This window comes from Phaenicophaeus curvirostris, chromosome 5 (assembly GCF_032191515.1).
Source record: "Phaenicophaeus curvirostris isolate KB17595 chromosome 5, BPBGC_Pcur_1.0, whole genome shotgun sequence".
NCBI lineage: Eukaryota > Metazoa > Chordata > Aves > Cuculiformes > Cuculidae > Phaenicophaeus > Phaenicophaeus curvirostris.
Window position 1 is genome coordinate 66,011,051 of NC_091396.1, and position 8,047 is coordinate 66,019,097.

The 8,047-nt window shown below is 44.5% G+C and overlaps 1 long non-coding RNA gene across 1 annotated transcript in view; it reads right to left on the minus strand.

The window, feature by feature from the left end:
• LOC138720596 (uncharacterized) overlaps positions 1 to 152 on the minus strand; it is a 319,432-nt gene extending 319,280 nt beyond the window's left edge. The window contains exon 1 of the long non-coding RNA XR_011337441.1: positions 33 to 152. This is a non-coding gene — a long non-coding RNA (uncharacterized lncRNA). The remainder of the gene's footprint in view (positions 1 to 32) is intronic.
• Between the last annotated feature and the right edge of the window lie 7,895 nt (positions 153 to 8,047).

Genomic DNA, 8,047 nt, shown 5'->3' on the forward strand with positions numbered 1-8,047 from the left:
TCTATACCATGATAAAGGGAGAGTGACAAAACCAGAATTGCCGCAGTGTGGTGTGGAGCAAGTGAGAACTTCACTTCCCAGGCCAGCTATTCTCTCTCTCTGCTCCCTGACGGAATCCTATTGAAGGGGAAATCTGCCCCTGTAATGTCAGAAGAGCAAAGTGAGCAACAGTTTTAAATGCCACTTTACACTGAAACATTTGTTTAATATAATTAATTAACAGTCCAAAATACTTACCTAGTTCTGTCCTGGTGCCCTGCCAGTGAATCATAGAATCATAGCATCATAGCATCATAGCATCATAGCATCATAGCATCATAGAATGGTTTGGGTTGGAAGAGGTCTTTACAGGTCATCCATGGGCAGGGACATCTCCCACTGGATCAGGTTGCTCCAAGCACCATCCAACCTGGCTTTGAACACCTCCCGGGATGGGGCAGCCACCACTGCTCTGGGCAACCTAGGCCAGCACCTCACCACCCTCACAGGAAAACATTTCTTCTTAAGATCTACTAAAATTCTCCCCTCTTTCAGCTTAAAACCATTCCACCTTCTCCTATCCCTGCACTCCCTGAAAACAATCCCCTCCCCTATTTCCTGTAGCCCCTTTCAGTACTGGAAGGTTGCTGTAAGTCTCCCCAGAGCCTTCTCTTCTCCAGGCTGAACAACCCTAACTTTCTCAGCCTTTCCTCATATAAGAGGTGCTCCAGCACTCTGATAATCTTCCTTACTCTCCTTTGGACCCACTCCACCAGATATATGTTCTTGTGCTGAGGACTCCAGAATTGAACATAGTGCTCCAGGTGAGAATGAGCAACATGACGTTAGCTCCCTGTTTGACACAAATGTCTGTGACATGAAGTCCACTTTTGACAATAAAATTTCTGGAATTTTAATAAAAGCAGACTATGGAAAGGCCTCAAGAACCTTCTCAAATCTATCCCTGTGTAACAAGAAAGGATGGGTTTTTGTTCTCAAAAGCCTTCCATGACAACTTTCTCCAGGAGCTTATTGCAACACTTCCCAGCCTGCATAGTTAACAAATTTTTCAAAATTCTCTTGGACAGTATTTCTTGTCCTGTCCTCCGTGGACGTGATGATTACAGTGTCCTGTGTTAGTTTAGTCTTTCATAAGGTGCAGAACCTCCATGTGCTCACTTTTCCATCACAGGTCCTGTTTTCAAGCCCTCTGATCATCGCTGCGTGCTACTCTGCATGCTCCTAAATTAGTCCCTGTGATTCCTGCAGAGCACAGTCCAAAGCTGGGCTCCAGCTGGTGCTTCCTGATGCCTAAGTGGTGAGAAAGAGCTCTTCTTCATATTGTTTCCCAAAGAACTTGAGCTCTTCTCCAGCTCTTCGCCAGACTGTATTTGTTTAGCTGTTTGTTCCTTCCTAAGCTGAGCATCTTGTGCTCATGCTCATTGAAGCGTCCTCCCTTTTTCAGACTGCATTTCTGATTTCTCAAGATCCTTTGCAACACTGGCCCTGTCTTTGTCAGGGATCCTTGCAGGGCTTTGCCTCCAAATATAAACAATATCATTTATAGCCCATTGAAAATCCTGAATAACACACCAGCTCACACAATGCCTCTTACATTTTACAGCTGAACCACTGAGAATTGTTCTCTGAAACATTCTGCACTGAGACCTTTACAACATCACATCTACCGTGTTTCCTAGGTTGTGATAATGGCTTGTCAAAAGTCTACCTGATGTCTAGAACTCTGCCTCTGTTTCTCTTCTTTCTCAAAGCCTGTTACCCTGTCATGTAAGGAAAAGAGATTGGTTTGACATGGTTTGTTCTTGACAGATCCATGTTGACTGGCACTAACTTCATTGTTTTTCTCTTAAATGCTTTCAAATTATTTGATTATTTGTCCAGGATTTTTCAGAAAACTGAAGACAAGCTAACGTATCTGCAATTCCTTAAATCCTCCTTCCAACCGTTTCCTTTTTCAGTAAGTTTCCATACCTATCTTCTTCATCCTCTACAGTTTTTAAGGGTGCTTACTCCACTAAATATTTCATACCACAGGGAGTCTATCAGCAAAAGAAAAAGAGCTCATGGCAGAGGTCCTTCTAAAAAGAATTATCATACTTTAATGATCATCTGTTAAATCATATCTTCAACAAGTTGAGGTAGATTTTTTTCAAAAGACTATAGTGTTAGTTTTCTCTATTTCTGCTGAAGCAAAGAAGAGATTTCTCCTTGGTGCCAATGGAGAAATCAATAGGCGCCTATTGAACAGCTTCAGTAACCTCATATAAAAGGATAGTCACTTCATTTTTTTTTAATACACTGTAACTACATTCTCCTTTTGCTTGACAGCTGTAAAATGAACTCAATTGAAGCTGAGCTTATTCAGCCTGGAGAAGACAAGGCTCCAAGGAGATCTTATAGCGACCTCCCATACATCACATTTGCAGCTTCTCCCAAACTCTTCATACTCTGCCCCCATTTGATAAAGGGCTGGAAAGAGAAGAGCTGGCTCTGGCTGTTTGCAGTGCAGCACATTATTTTAAATTAAATATTCCCCATCACAGGCCAGGTGCCATACACAGTGGAATCAATCCTTTTCTATGAAATCATCTCTAAATAATCATCTCTGTTACTAAATACATTTTCACCAGGTTTCTAAGCGCATGTCAAACCCATTGCAATAGAAAGGCACAGAGATTCATTCTGCTTTTCCTGTTGTTTCTTCCAATACCAAAGAGAGAAGAAATGAGACTGGGAGAACTGAGAGGCGGCTTGGTAAGATAGCAAAGTTGGAAAGAAACTCTTCCTGGAAAGCTCAAGAGCTCCTTATTAGAAGGAGCATTTTTGAAAGAGTTTAATGACACGTCTTTTACTCCATTTCTTCTTGCCATTGAGAGTAGGCATGGGTAAGAGAAGTCAGCATTAGTTATCAGGGAGCCAAATGACTTCACCAATAGCAGGGGGAAAAAAGGGTAAGACCAAGAAACGGAAAAAATATTGTTATGATTCACAGGTCTCTGCTTCTTTTATAACCTGCCAAACCCTTCTTGTGTTCATTTCACACTTGGTTTCAACAAAGCTACAAAGGTGGAGATGGCGATTCTGCTGCTGTATTGATCCTGACATTACAAGTCCTTGTCTCACATGGAGAAAAATGTCATTCTCCTGGGGACTGCTGTCAGAGGAGATGCAGACAGTGAATTTGTATCTTCCTCTGGTGAAATAAACTTGGTTTTGTGGAACAAGGTCACTGATGTGGGAATCACAGATTGGCTGGAGCGCTGTACAACACTACCCTCTTGTGATTTCTCTTGTTACAACACTTCCAAAGCTACTTTTTTCCCAGGCTGACTATGTTACATGCCCCTCTGAGCACAAATCCAAACATTAAACAGACAGTTTCCTCAGCAGGAACTGGACAACACTCCTTGATACATACGCATACATTTTGTTTCATTCAATTCCTCTTTTCTTGCGCTTACAACCTTGTATAATTTTTATATGCTTCTATATTTGCTGCTTCAGGAACTGGGACAGACCTGATATTTCCATCACTCCTAGCTCATGTTGCATTTCCTCTCTGAATGCAGAGTTCAGTGTAGAAATTTCAGACTTGCATGTACAACTTTGCTATCATCTTATATTTGTTTGAGCTGCTGAGGACCAAAGCCAAACACCTTTAGAATCATAGAATCATAGAATAACCAGGTTGGAAGACCCACCAGATCATCGAGTCCAACCATTCCTATCAAACACTAACCCATGTCCCTCAGCCCCTCATCCACCCGTGCCTTAAACACCTCCAGGGAAGGTGAATCAACCACCTCCCTGGGCAGCCTCTGCCAGGGCCCAATGACCCTTTCTGTAAAAAAATTTTTCCTTATGTTCAGCCTGAACCTCCCCTGGTGGAGCTTGAGGCCATCCCCTCTTGTCCTGTCCCCTGTCCCTTGGGAGAAGAGCCCAGCTCCCTCCTCTCCACAACCTCCTTTCAGGTAGTTGTAGAGAGCAATGAGGTCTCCCCTCAGCCTCCTCTTCTCCAGGCTAAACACCCCCAGCTCTCTCAGCTGTTCCTCATAAGGCCTGTTCTCCAGCCCCCTCACCAGCTTTGTTGCTCTTCTCTGGACTCGCTCCAGAGCCTCAACATCCTTCTTGTGGTGAGGGGCCCAGAACTGAACACAGGATTCGAGGAGCGGTCTCACCAGTGCCGAGTACAGAGGGAGGATAACCTCCCTGGCCCTGCTGGTCACGCTGTTTCTGATCCAAGCCAAGATGCCATTGGCCTTCTTGGCCACCTGGGCCACTGCTGGCTCATTTTCAGTCGCTGTCAGCCAACACCCCCAGGTCTCTCTCCTTCAGGCGTCTTTCTAGACAGACTTCTCCTAGTCTGTAGCTGCATAGGGTTGTTGTGCCCCAAGTGCAGGACCCGGCATTTGGCCTTGTTAAACCTCATGCCATTGGACAGGCTTTAGTTGAATGATGGCATCTTTGCCAACACAGATCGTGGCTTGGCCCTGAGGAGACCACAGCTCAGCTAGAGCAGCCAGCACAGTGCTGGGGAGATGCTAGTTCAACTCCCACCCCAGTACGGGCATGCAAGTGCAGCACACAAAGTATTAAAACTGCTTTAGCAGTAGCCCCACTCCACCTGGCTTCACAAATCTGAACTGCCTGCCAACTGTTCATACCCTGTCTTCATCCTGAAAGCATCACAAAGCAGGCAAGGAAATCAGCATAAGGTACCCTGCTCTCCATCATGAGGTGCAGGCATGCTTTAACACTTAGGTTTCAAGGAAGAGCCAAGTAGGATGCTGGTCCAGAAGGGAAGGAGAGCCATGGACTGAGTAGGACAGCAAGGGCAGCCTTTCTGTCAAAGACATGGCCCAAGAGTGCCAGAGCAAAGCAAGCAGAGACACTTTGGCGACAGTAACCAGGTTCAGTTGAGATTCCAGGTAGCCAGAGAGGTCCATGCTGATGGGACAAGCGCCAGGTTGAGCAGGCACAGTTATGCTCGTCAGCCCCCAACTCCACCATCTCTGCTCCCTGACTCCAAATGGTCAAAGCCCTTGGGCTGCATCAAAAGAAATGTGAGCAGCAGGTCAAGGGAGGGGTTTCTGCCCCTCTGCTCTGCTTTCATGAGATCTCACCTAGAGTCCTGTGTTCAGTTCTGGAGTCCTCAGCACAGGAAGTACATGGAGCTGTTGGAGCAAGTCCAGAGGAGGCCATGAAGATGATCAAAGCGTTGGAGCACCTCTCATGAGGACAGGCTGAGAGAGTTGGACTTGTTCAGCCTAGAGAAGAGATGGCTCTGAGGAGACCTTCCAGCACTTAAAGAAGGCTTAAAGGAAAGCTAGGGAGAGTCTCTTTATCAGGGAGTACAGAGATAGGATGAAGGGGAATAGTTTTAAGCTTAAAGAGGGGAGATTTAGAGTAGACGTTAGGAAGAAATTTGTTACTGTGAGGATGGTGAGGCACTGGCACAAGTTGCTCTGAGCAGTTGTGGATGCCCCTTCCTTTGAGGTGTTCATGGCCAAGCTGGATGGGGCTTTGAGCAACCTGATCCAGTGGGAGATGTCCGTGTCCATGGCAGCGGAGGTTGGAACTGGATGATCTTTAGGATCCCTTCCAACCCAAACCATTCAATGATTCTATGATTCTAAGATAACACTGACAAGGCTAATGAAAAACTTCTACATGCCTGCCTGAAAAATCAGATTCCAAAATGTGTCATTTATTTTTGACTTGGACAAGTGGAAAGGAAAGAGAGACATAATATTACTATTGCTTTGCTGCTGAATTCAAGAGTTGAAGTAATGTGGCCATTGTTACATGCTAGGTAAGTTTTTAAAAGAATCATTGTTGTTCAGTGAAGAACAATGGAGAACATTTTACTTGGAAGGAATTTTACTCCCGTGTCAAACACTCATGTCAAACTGATTCCCCTTCTCTGAGAAAAAAAAAAGAAAAGAATGCTTCTTTGTTAAGCATTGACCTGCTCCTGCTGTTTATTGCCCAGATTAAATACAACTCAGTATTCTACCTCCAACATCCTCATCTCTTGTGCAGCTGGGATGTCACCTTTATTACGACAGGAACACGGCATGTATAGATGTCCACTTCCCACCAGGGCTCCCCCAAGCTCTGATCTAATGTAGAGCAACTGTGAGGGTACTGTCTTTGAATGCTCAGGAGAAAAAGAGGAAGGCCATCAACAGCTCCCTTGCTTTTCATACAGAACAGAACTGTACAGGAAGAGTTTCCTACATATGTGCTGTTTTCTTAGCAAATAAATGAGCGACAGCTACACCCAAGGTCACAGAGTTACTGAACAAACAACCAGAAACACTAAAGCTTGTGTTCAATCTCCAGCCTTATTTCAGGCGGTGTGGTTTGCAACAGCATAAGGGTTCTCAGGGCTGCTGGAGGTTCAGAAAACTGTGCGAGGGAACTAAGGAGTAGAACAGACCTAAAGTTAAACAGACCTAAAAAACGTACTACTTTGGGCTCAGAACATTTAAAAAGCAGCTGTGGTCGTAGAAAAAAGGACAAGAAATAAGGCAGCCAAGAGGCATGGTATGCACTCAGACTGAGAACATCTCAGCAGTGGCCACGGGATGTCTTCTACACCTCACAGAGTGACACTGGGGTATCCAGCTGAGATAAACAGGTTGTGCTGAGTTCCTTTTACTTAATGGGATGTTGGCACCTCCAAAGCACAATTCATCTGAGCCGCTTGAGAAATCTACAAGCACACGAGAGTTTTTTTCCATGGTACCTGTAACACAGTGTTTCCACGGTGAGTTAGATATCTTCACTTCCTTCAACAACATTTGCTGGTGCTGGATCATCTTCTTAACACAGATATCACCCTAAGATGTGACTCAAATGCTCTCAATCACAGTGCTGCAATGGGGCAAATGAGAATGGAATTTGGGCCATCCCTACAGTGACAAAACCTTTGTTTGATAGAATCATAGAGTGGTTTGGCTTGGAAGGGACCTTAAAGATCATCCAGTTCCAACTCAATGTTCCATCCATCCTGTCCTTGAACACTTCCAGGGAGGGGGCATCCGCAACTTCCCTGGGCAACCTGTTCGTTTACTCTTTCTGTTTAAAGGACTCGAGCATGGTGAGTGTGATGGCACTGCTGGCGTGCCAGAGCACTTCAGCTCCAGCTCAGGCCTACAAAGTCCCTTTGGTGCCTGAAAACACACATAAAATCAAAACTTTGAACAGAATTACATATGTGAAAACCTTTGTAGAGCAGATACAACTGGCTAAAAACTGATTTGCAAAGCAACTGCAGGACAAAGCAAGCCAACACGAATAGCAACAACATGCATTAATCTTTCTGAATCGTGTCTTGGAAAAGAAATAAATCTTCATTCTCAAAAGTTAGGTATTTTCATCATTCATTACTTTGAAAAAAAACCTTATAATTCACTCACTTTGAATCAGGTATTTTACTCTTTTCCTACTTTACTTCAGAACTCGGCAATTCATCAACAGAAGCCTGTAACCCCTCAGTCTATTTTCTTTCTAATTAAAGAACTCTGTTAAGACTTGTAGAGAAGTTGCTGGATTTTCCTTTTAAGCCCAGACCTGTCACTTCCTTGAAAAATAGCTGTAGCAAATGAAAAGGAGCAAGTCTTACAACAGTCCCGCAAAGCTTTCACGTAAGAATCATAGAACCACAGAATGTCCTGAGTTGGAAGGGTCCCACAAGGATCATCGAGTCCAACTCCTGTCCCTGCATAGGACAGCCCCAACAGTCACACTGTCTGTCTGAGGGCGATGTCCAAAGGTTTCTGGAATATTGTCATCCTTGAGGCTGTGACTTCTTCCCTGGGGAGCTGTTCCAGTGCTCCACCACCCTCTGGGTGAAGAACCTTTTCCTAATATCCAACCTAAATCTACCATGGCACATCTTCCTGCCATTCCCTATTTTCCAACCGCCTGTATCTCTCTAATTTGAAGGGCTATCTATGTGCTTTAGTAGAATTCTCACATCTAAAGACCTCGTTGCTGTGGGATCTAGTAGCACATTCTTAAAACAAGGATGATTTAATGT